Below are 11,552 nucleotides of genomic sequence, written 5' to 3'. Positions count from 1 at the left end.
GGGTGTATAAAAGCGTAATACATAGGTGACTCTACAAAAAATGAAAAACTGTTTGAGTTTCCACCTACAAGGTCGGAAGTTGAGAATGCAACAGAAATAGTCAATAGCTGGACAAGCCTTAAAGCGACGGTGAACTCCGTGATTCCTCAAAGGACAGCTGAGAACCAGTCTGGTTCTATTATGCAATTACTTAATGCTCGACCACTTTGTTCCATTGCTTGCATGCGTATTCATCATTCACAAGCCAGAAAGACCAGTTTGTCAGCACTTCTCGTGGAATTTGATTGCAAATCAAATCCAATTGTGCTGAAACACTCCTTCAGCACTTTTGAGCGAAAAATCTCAAAACTTTTACTAGCTTCATTAGTTAATTAATCAAGAAAGTGAGTAGGCCCGGAATTACTTTTCACCACCAATCATGGTTGAGCCACCCTAAAAAATGTCAATTTGGAGCAGGGATTTTCTGCACTTTTTTTGCTCCCAAAACGCACTTGACAACATTTAATGAGCCGTTATTAGGGTTTGAGGAGGAGAAGTAGGCCTGAAGAACGACCACGTGGTTCACTGATTGTAGAGGCCTCGTACCGTATTATTCATTGGAGCTTATGACTTTCGGAGAAGAAATTGGGTGGTCGTTGTTGAGGAAATCGTCTCCGAGGTTGGTGGCGGGATTCAATTACAAAGGATTATGCCTACTTATGCATCAAAGATTGAGCGGGTCTAAAGTGCCCTCTGTGTTCGAAAGTATTCGTTGGCCATGATTAGGAGAGAATAAAAATGTTAATGTCTCACGAATGACATGAAAATTACCAACCGCTTGATAACGTTTACGTCCAAGAAAAATGTTTTTAGAATGTTGCCATACACAGGTGCAGTTTCATTAAAATAGCAAACAGAACTTATGGCAAAAAAATATCACATTATTAAAGAGCAAACACACTGTCTTTAACGACATTTTTTTTTAACAAAAAGGCTTACTCATTTTCAAGATTTCGCGAGTTATTGAAAGTGTATTAAAAGTTTAACAAGCCCGATTCCATCTTCTCCTGACTTCTGACTCTACTCTAAGACATTTAGCGCTCTACGTCGCCTCCTATCTTTGGACCACAATGTGAAGACGAGAGGGAAGGATGGATGCCTCTCCCCCGTTCATCTCTTTCTCTCGCTCCACGTCTCTGCGTCTCTTTCTCCCAGCCTTTTTCGCTTCCTTCACTCTCGAATCCCGAGACTCTCTTCTGGAGTCGATCGTGTTTCTGGTCTGATTTCCGGGCTCGGACCTTCGTAGAGAGTCTCTCAGACCTTTTGGGATATTGGGACACTCACCGTGGAGCTACAATTCCTACTCCAGCTGAACTGGATAGAGAGAGAGACAGAGAGAGAGAGAGAAGGGGGGGTGAAGAGAGAGTGCGAGCGTCTGGATTGCGACGACCGACAAGTCCCGAGCCCCCGCAATTCCTCTGGACGGCGTTTCTCTCTGTGGTCGTCGGTTTATTTGGACTGCACCTGCTCAAAAGTTGGCTTACATCCCTGCATTTGTCAAGTGAGAGGCTTGGCGAAAGGGGAACAAAACGCATTCGGAAAAGCCCAATTCATACTTATAAACACTATAAAGCCATATTCAACACGCTGACGAGCCCCAAGTTTGGCATCATGATGTGTTGCGTGATTTTGTGAGTGAGCTCAGATCGTGTTTGTACAAGGCATTTCGAGTCCAATTCGTGATCAAGGCCAAGAAGAAAGAAGCCTTTTTTACTTTTACCCCTCTCGAGGTAAGTCCTCAATCAGGGCAACGGAAATTCGCAATCAAACTCGCCTCAATGATATTAAACGAAGGGTCTTCAAGGCTCCTCAAGACGAGAGGCAAGGCTTGATATTTCCGTGATGGAAAAGGCTCAGCTTTTGTCATGAATAGTTGATGTGATGTAGAAACAAAGTTCTTTTTTCTTCTGGCAAATCTAGGAGGAAATTAGCTAGTGCACAATATGGTGCGTTTTTATCGATAGCCTTTGTCAAGAGCATATTAATGGGAATGGAAAAGAATTGGAATTATAATCTACGAAGCGTGAGAGTAAAGTGACAATTGAGACGACGTCAATCAATCTGGCATAACTTCTAGAATCTTGCGATTGGCTTTCTTAATACAATATGTAGCGACCGCTTTAACGAAATAACGCCCACGGATAGATTGCATTTAGTTTATGTAGGTTCGTCCCTTTACTGACCTTCTGATGGAAAACATCGAAAACAATTCCAGGTTTGAATTTGAAATTGACGCATTTGGCGCTCATTCAAATTATTCTTTAAAGTGAGCCCAGCTCACAGACACTTGTACAGACACAGAGACTATCTGTTGACAAGTTTATTTAAAGCAACAAATTTCAAGGTTTCAAGGCAATAGGTACCTGTATCTGCCGTACAAAATATTGAGTTCCAATCATTGTCTTCCTAAGATTGCGTATAAAGTGAGCTTAAAATTTAAAAAATGATTTGAAAAGGAAAGCCATAGGACCAAGTCAAACCATTCTTCTTGTAAAATGTCCTGTTGAACACATTGAAAAAACTTCAAGTGAACACCGTAGTTTGTATTGGAAATGATTTGGGCTTAAGCAGTTGAGTCAGTTTCCCAAAAGCACATTTATTCATGTATTTGGAATCCCAGAGTTGGCAATTTGGCCTTGACTTGTCAGCAGAGTCAGTCATGGCATCATCCACATTCAATATTCCAAAGAAAGTGTTTAGTTCACTATGAAGCTGGCTATCCAGCTGATGGTGTGAATCAGAATCTAAGGGATTTTTGGGAATGTTTGGAGCAGAATTAAAGTGGAGACCTTTCTGGGTTAACATTTTCATCCCATCTCACATCTCCTCCCTTTTGCAATGTTTGACTAACAAATATGAATATAGGATGAGGATCTAGAATTGGCTGTATCCGTCATTGAGATTACTCTGAGTGGGTCCACTTGCAGTAGTCTGACATTGCTACTTTGAAAATTTGCGTATTATTTTAGAGTTGATACCACATACTTTCTTCACGTTCTGTTTGGCATGGGATATAAGGAACCTACGTCGTGGTCTTGACAGTCTTCAAAAGTTACAGAAGCAATAGTTTCTATAGATCAAGAACTTTTCTAACCAATGTCTTATATTTGCACTCTAGGCGTCAGTAATTCCCTAAGTTGTGGCAATCAAGAAATTGTCAAATTCGTGTCAGCTGACTTGGTTAGCCCTCCAACCTTTCCAAATAGTCTCTATCTCTATTGTCCTATTTGAGCGCTAGAGATGGATGGACGGGGATTTTGAACAAATTGCCCTGTCAATGATCTCAAGATGTTTCGTTTCGTTCATCGTCGAAGGCTGCATCCAAAACAAGATTGGTCGTGACTTGAACAGGAAAGTAATGGACTGCAAGGGCTATCTAGAACCCCTGATACAAGTGGCTCTTGGCACATTAGGTCATACAAAAGAGGATTAACCAATCAAGGACAGAGCCACGACGAATTGTTCAAGATTTCAAAGAACACATAGGGCTGGATTTCAAAATCATATCATAAAAAGCAACTCCTAAAGACAACATATCCTTCATGTTTTGCTTACTTGGCACCAATTCTAGTTCCGGAACACATTCTTTAAGGACGGGTTTCTATTTAATTATCCCATATTAGGCCATTGACACGAATTTGGTTTGTTTGAAAGCGATACTCTCGTTTGCCCCCTGTAGAGACATTGATTTGGGAAGCTTTGTTCGCACAGATCGTCAATATACGCGTGTAGAAACACTTTTACGAAGATACGTGAAAGAAAATATTGCATAGAGTGATAGTCGTGCATTAAGCGATACTCACAACAGCTGTTTGTTTACTTCGTACCTTGTTGGTGCCCCCCTTTTAGGCAATTTAGATTATTTATGCAATGATGTGTCTTGTTTTTTGGGGGGTGCGATAACGCAAGTTCAAAAATTCTGCAGTGAGATTAATTCACACTCATATGGAGCTAAAAATGATGTTGAATAGTTTTTATCCCAATAGTAAAGATATAATTTGAGGCTCGGTTGAACCTGCACATCCAGATATTGGTCTAAAAGATTTCCTTATATTTTATGCTCGTTCCAGTGTTATGGAATCAGCAGTGTCTAAAAGGCTTATTACTAACATGATCACATATGCTCTAAGTATGATTGCTCTATTATTTAACTAGGGCACAAATTGAAAAATCATCCCATTTGATGAGTTGAATGGATTTTACAATAAACATTGGACCTGGATATATTGATGTGAGACATTACAACCATTGAATGGTGCCTTCAAAACAGGTAGTTGTGTTTGAGGAAAATACATTTTTTTTGAGGAATGACTTTTCCATTCTGTGAACCCTTCACATTGTGGTATTGCAAGAGCTGATGACTTTTGTTTACCCTAAACCACAAGCTACCAAGCCGTGTGCCAAAACAGACCCTCTCGGAGTGAATGGTATTATGATTCAGTAGCCAAAGTTTGTTGATGGGGATGCTTCTCATCTCGAGCTTCTTCCTTTCATGTTGGAATTCGATTCCCTGTCCAAGGAATAAATTGCACGGATCTTCAGGATATACAAACCACCTTGTGGGTTACCATGTATAAGGTAGTGAGCCGCTAGAAAATGTTTTATCATTCTCATCGGTAGGCAATGTCCCGCCTCATCGGAGTCCGAGTTCAAGAGACTCTTTGCCTTTTAATCTGAAAGGCTAGCAAATTGAGATCCACTTGTTCTCCAATCAGGCCTTGAACGCATTGGTTGTACTATAGGCTGCTAAACATTTGGAAAAGGGTTTGCAATCGGCTAGAAAAAGAAAAAGAGACAAGACTTCACTCTCAACTTTCGCCATACGTAGAAAGAGCAAATTTATTCACTCCTGGAAATAAAACGTGATTGGGGGACTCACGGCAATGTCGAACATTGTTTGTTGTCCTTTAAAATCAGGGAGCATTGAAAAGGAATAGATTTATTTAATCCATTGTCAAGTCTGGCGATACAACACCTGTGGCAAGTTTCTGGGAAGAGGCAAATTCTTTGTCTCTATAAGGCAAAATCGTGTTTTGGAGCGAAGTAAGATCACCCTACCTGGAAGTCCGAATCTCAGATTCCATCTCTGAAGAGAGTCCCATTAAGATCTGTACTAAGAAAAACCAATGACGGTATATTTGAATTCTTTGGTCGGGTTTTGTGTCCAGGCGTTATTCAAGAGCTCCGTTATTTAGTATTGGCTTTTCGATTGAGCTTTAGGTCACTTTATGGTCATTATGAGATAATAACCCACTCCGTGTAACTCGTATTTCTGGACCCGAGAATGGAATATGGACTGTGCGTGGGGGAGACCTTTTCCTTTAATCAAATTGCTTTGTTGGAACCAACTTCAGTTGACGCCAATCGAATGGCCAACTCGCGTGCTCGTATTAGTGCCCGAATGGCTTCACTCGACGCACGCTTGCTGTACAATGATGCTTTAATTTAGAAAAAAAACAAGCGCAATGAGGCGGTCTTCCATCACATTATGAACGACATAATCTTATTTCTAATTGAATGCAATTGCGGAATGGTTTTATTGGGGCAATACTTTTTGATATGCAATCTTTGATAATCGTTACAAAATCATATTTGGGTGATCCCATTAACAAGATAATTTTCTCATATACCATTTGTAAGCGAAAAAGAGCGGAATAAAAAAAACCTGAATAAAATATTTCAGAACTTGTTATCCCTTCCAATTGCGGTGCCACAGTTTTCCAAAACATGTTCTATTTCAAGTTGAATTTTCTAACAATCTACGTCTTGAAACTTCGTCTAACAACTAACAAGAGTAGCTATAACTTGTATTGCACTTGATATTCGACACAAATTTGATATCTAAGCTGAAATAATACATATCTCCGCTTCTGTTTGAATTGCATGAATGTAGAGCAGGTTCGATTATTTTACGGTTGAGTGAGCCTGGGTTCACTTCAAATAAGATTATGAAATAGAATCTGAGAGAAGCAGTTTTTTCTCTTTACCTTGTTGATTACTGTTTTCCCTCACATTTGTCAGACAACCAATTAAGTCCTTACTTTCTTCACTCACGAAACAACTAGCTCATGACGTGTTTAGAGGAGAAGGAATCATGTCGGGCCCTGAAGTAGTGATTGGGAACACGCCACAAGGTCCCAACGATGTTGAACTCTACTGAAGGCGTCAGTTCCAAAGCAGCTCGTTTTGACGCCACTATGTCCAATCTACAAGCCTTGGAGCATCAAAAATGGTTTGGCAGATCCCCGTGAGGAAAGTCACTCCCCTTGTACTACTCGATCGTAAAGAACTATTGGTACAAGAAGTGCGATCGGTCTCTGGGTGAGTGGGTGGGTGAGTGGGACTGACGATATGGTTGGATGGATCTCGGGTCTGTTGGCCTGATTAATGATCTGTTCCCTGGAAATGAACAACAACGACTATGTGTGCAAGTACTTTTCCAGCCTGGGTCCGTTCTAAGCATGAAGAGGCATGCACACCCAAGATCATCATAAGCCCCAATTCATGTAGTATTTGATAAACTATTTGAGTCTGTCCTACTCATTTTTGTCACGTGGGATACAATGGCGCTCAACGGAGTTCGTCGTCAGGTTACAGAGAGCGTTGCACACCTTCCGCCCTCTAGCGGGATTTATTTGAAGTGGAAGACTCACGGCAGGTTTTTTTTTGAGGGGATAATCCCGAAATTGGATCATGGTTGGAAAGCTGTTCGTAAATTATTCGTTGGCTTCAATCAACCAACAAAGACAATGCATTATGCTACAACTAATGACAGTGTAAAGATACAACCACCTCAGCAAGAGCAGAAGATATCATTAAGACTTGTAATGTGAATACACATTTGTTTATCACAACAAAACACAGGATACATGCAAAACAACGACGTATATGGGTCTAAAATTATAGTCATGTGCCATTGAACTTCAAAGAGACTTTTAAGTATACAATAAGAGTAATCCAAATGGTCTCACATACCTTGTGAATACTGGAATTCCTGTAGAGGAAAAAAATCCAATGAAGCATCCATTTCTTTCAAATTTCAAGCATTGTCCCTTTCTATTCTAACTGTTTTTGCTCCATGGCATCTGAAAATAGGCAAACAAACAAATGCATTTGAAAACCAGGCTCTTTCATTAGGATAAATGCAACGTTGACCTTTGGCACTAATATGATTGATCTTGCACCACTGAAAAAGCAGAGCCATCAAAGAACCGCTAGAGAATCTTTGGTTCATTGGAAATTGTCCAAGATCATGACATGTTGCCTTTGATTAACAGCAAGGTGAGTGGCTTTTTCATCGGCCTCACTATGTGGCCAACATTGAACTCTGGAATCAGTTGCACATGTGCCTGAGTGAGTTTCTCATTAGCAAAGGTAAATCATTGTTCAGTTACCTTACCAGGATCATGGTGATTGAGTTGTGGAGATGGGGGATTGAGCTGAGATTAGTGATGGAGAGCACAATTAGCTTGTCCCCTCAAGCAAATGTAATATGAGATCAATGAGCCTGGTTTTCTTCATACTGAGAACCTAGCAAGCACCAATGATGGAATGGCGCTGAGATCCTGGAGGATTCTCTATTGTTGTTGATCATTGATCATTGAACCTCATCCTTGTATTTTAGTGAGCTCTCATTTGTGCACCCAAGCAAATAAAATCAACAACAAATGACCTCTTGAGATGAGCAGGACCACAAGAACAGTCCAAAGTCAATTATGAAGGAAAATAGCCCCTTTTTGGGCAGGATGGCATTTATCAATAAAGTACAAGAACTATTCTATATGGTAGTTGACATGGATTTGAAGTTAGTGCTAAATTGTGTTCGTGGAGCAGCAAATAGTTCCATGTTGCAACATGTTCAAATGAAATCTCCCAAATATGTTTTTCCTTTCACAAATGTTTTGACTCGATTTTTTTATTCAATTCAGTCTGATAAGGTGACAATAGGTCTAACTAATGGCTGCATTAATGATTGTATGCATACAGAGCGTTGAAGTATTTGATTTATGGTCTGCATCCCATGAAGATGATATTGTTAAAATCTACCCATTATCAGACACATGAGAAGGCAACGCTTCTATTCCATGCTGGATGCAAGTGTCAAAGTGTTCTCCCATGTTCAAGTAAAACGCTTGCAACATGCAATCAGATGCAATCGTTTGCTGATCTTTGGTCCTATATGTGTTCTTCCTAAGAATTTTGCAATAATGAGGCCCCTATTACCATTTGAAGTAAATGTAGGGACTGCTTCATAAAGTTGCTACGAGAGGGCGCTGAACATCATGGTTTTTTTTCTGCCGGGCTATTGAAAATTGAGTATTTTGCTTGGGTTTTGGGAAATTTTCGAGTCAAGCTTTGACCGAATACATGAAAGCCATTTTCACGGAGAAATGGCTAATCCATTGAGAAATTGAGTCTTTGTCAGATTTGGGATTGATGATGAAGGACCCCATCTCACGAGGAAAAAAAGCCTTAAGATCGATCTTGATGTAGGACAAAGTGAAGGCCTCCAATAAATATCGAGGCCTCTTAAAAGATTCCCATCCAAATGTGAGAGGATCAATGGCAAGTGTGCAAAGAGATGATAATATGCAGTTTATATGTGCGCGCTGTGCAATTCTAATCCGTTGGCAACACCTTTGATATAATAAGTTTAGATGATATCAATCAAAGGCTGTCATCACAAAACTAGATTTTCCATTCCCCAATTTTCGTTGAATCTCCAAACCAAGCACATATATTTTTAGCATTATTTGATGCATGTAGATGACGCTTGTTGACCTTTAACTTGATTCAAAGAAGTGAAGATCCTCAAGACTGGCAATGTTAGACTTTTGGGAACGCCCACTTTTAAGAGCAGCCCACTCAAAAGCCAAAGGAGCTCGGTTGGTACAATAGTAGATAGCACAAAGGTTAACAAAACGACAAAACTGACATACCTAATTCGTTAAAAGGTTCGAAAAAAACTTACGGTTAGGAGGAAGATTTGAATTTGGTGCCATTAATCGAATGATTTTTATTGCAAAGTGCCGCCAAAGGTCATACAATTGTGATACCAATTTACTGACCGCCCAAGTTATCCATGATTGTTTTGAGCAAATACTATTACTTTTCAAGAACAGCTCGGACAAATGGTTGGTCAGCATTTTCAAGGCAGTTGTTTGTTTTCTTGAGAGTTGTAATATTAGTGACTTAACCTACTCCATTGATCTGGATGGAACTATTGAATTTAGTGGATAAACGCCTTAACATATGGGTCAAACAAGGCTGACAATCCATGAGACACAATGCAAAAAAGCCATGGAATGGTTGATGGCTATATAAGTGAGAACCTGATGGACAAATGGTTTTTGTTCGAAAACCCCTGTGTGGGAGTTCCAAATAAAGTAATCACGGACTGTTCTCGGATTTGTTCCGCTGATGGAGACGCCGAACGAATTTGACTGGAATTGGTAATGGTCTTGTATCCGGTGGTTCTCAGGGTTGCAGGCCCAACAGAGCTCCCCTGAAATAGTGGGCGAAGCTTCGGTGTGGGAATGCTATCAGAGGGTAGACATCAGATCACCAGCTTGATTACAATTCATCTATCAAGGCTGTATGTCAAATTGGACAGCCTTTGTTCGGCTGGAGTTGCAAGGAACAAAAAAGGTCGGGCAGAGGTATGCATCCCATTGATGAAAGACCCTTTGGAACCCTGAGCAAGTCGTCATTAGGAAGTCCAATGGACTGCCAAATAGTCCGAGGACCACTTGTGTGCCAACCAAAGGATAATGCATGCCAGGCCTTGTATTAATGTTTATGATCTCAGTGTCGCAGAACGTTACAGACACCCAAACACAAAAGCATTGATCTTGAACACGTTATAATTAGCCACTCTCCATGAAAATTTGGTCAAAAGAGCACTAAAAAGATACCCAAACCATAAGCATTCCTCTTTCTTTTAGCGCACTAATGAACTGGCGCTGTCACACAACCTCCTTACCAATGAGAGGTGGCTCGTTTCATAAAGCAATCAAGAAAGTGCCTTAGAATTGGATGAGCGAGCAGCTTGTTCCTTAACGAAAGTTCAATTTGATCCACTGTCGCCGCTTTCTTTTGATAGAACTTTACCTCATTGTTCCAAGGATCCGTTCCCCCTCCTGGTCCTCGTTTTTTTGTTCCTAATAGATCGAGGCTTGACAAAACGAGGAGACAACAATTGAGCGTGTCTCTCTCTACAACAAGACAGAGCATCCAAAGAATTTGTCTGTAAAACTTTAGGATCCCCGTGGATCAAACAAGAATGAAGCCAAACCACCCAAAGATTCATGGCTGAAGTCTTGTCTTTGACCTTGAAACACAAATGGGTCGAAGTGTGTTTTATGTTTGTTGAATGCCTGAACACACGACCTTACTCGCATATATTTTCAGTGTCTATTCATTCATATCCCCAAAAAGTTTGGGATAGGGTGGAACTACTCAAGTTGAATCATTCAGCTGCTAAAAAAACACAAGTTATCGACGAATATCCGTCTCCCAATCGACTCCAAAATAACCACTTTTGTGAGGGATTCTCGTGGGCGCAGACAGATGATAGTGTGTACATGAACTAGGAAAAGTTTTTCCCAAATATATCTTGGGAAAAAGAAGTTTATGTTGTGACTCAATGTTACAACTCAATGTTAAGACCAGTGTCTAAACTCACAATCACTCCTTGTTTCCAGCGGCTCTGCACTATTCTAAAATTGATCGAAACAGGAACAGAAGGATGATGGGAACTTAAATTTACAATTGAAGATCGTATTACTTTACTTCAAGTACGTACAAATCATACAATGATGGCACGGTAAATATTTGATCAAAAATGTTGAGTACTTTGTCCTCTAGGTACATTGGCTAATAATGTATTCAGAGTTTAGTTGGTCGATTTTGAAGAAAAACACTTGGCTCTCCGCAGATAACAGTTTTTGCAAGTATTCGTTAAAAAGTGTCTTGTGATTAACAACCAAGGCTTGTAGTACTACCCCCTAGTCCGTACATTGATGGCTGAATGATTACCTACAGGAAGAAGGGAAAAGGAATGTTCTTGGGTGCTAAGGTGCTAGGGTTCTCCGTCTGTGGGCAGGGTTAGCGTCTAAAAGTTCTCTTGTTCTCTTGAGAAAGGTCGGGGAGGAGATTCGAACAGGGAACCTCTCTCGTATTGGGAAACTGCACTAACCACTAGATCACGTCTCCTCCCTTTAAAGATTTTCTCCGAAGGCGGGATTCGAATCCACGCCCTCTGTTGAACTATGTCGTACCTCTATCGGGTACATTAGACGACTCGGCTACCATGGTTCCTTAAATGGGAACGAAAGTTTGGCTTACTGTATTTGTCTTTTATAGGGACAAGACCGACGTCCACAATGAGCTTATCGTTCTTTCAATAATTGGAAGATTTACCCTTAGAAAGGTTAATTTTGGTGTGTAGTTTTGACATAGCATCATTGACACTGTTGTGGTTCCGTGTCTTAATGTTGTTTGGTCGACAAGTT

The 11,552-nt window shown here is 40.5% G+C and overlaps 1 protein-coding gene across 1 annotated transcript in view; it reads left to right on the top strand.

Moving 5' to 3' along the window:
• The first annotated feature begins 1,513 nt into the window (after positions 1 to 1,513).
• LOC131891597 (tachykinin-like peptides receptor 99D) overlaps positions 1,514 to 11,552 on the top strand; it is a 37,568-nt gene continuing 27,529 nt past the window's right edge. The window contains exon 1 of the mRNA XM_059241213.1: positions 1,514 to 1,769. The gene's annotated coding sequence lies outside the window, so the exon portion shown is untranslated. The remainder of the gene's footprint in view (positions 1,770 to 11,552) is intronic.

Source organism: Tigriopus californicus, chromosome 12 (genome assembly GCF_007210705.1).
Source record: "Tigriopus californicus strain San Diego chromosome 12, Tcal_SD_v2.1, whole genome shotgun sequence".
Taxonomy (NCBI): domain Eukaryota; kingdom Metazoa; phylum Arthropoda; class Copepoda; order Harpacticoida; family Harpacticidae; genus Tigriopus; species Tigriopus californicus.
The sequence above is the reverse complement of the archived record's forward strand: the minus strand, read 5'-3'. Positions and strand labels throughout refer to the sequence as shown.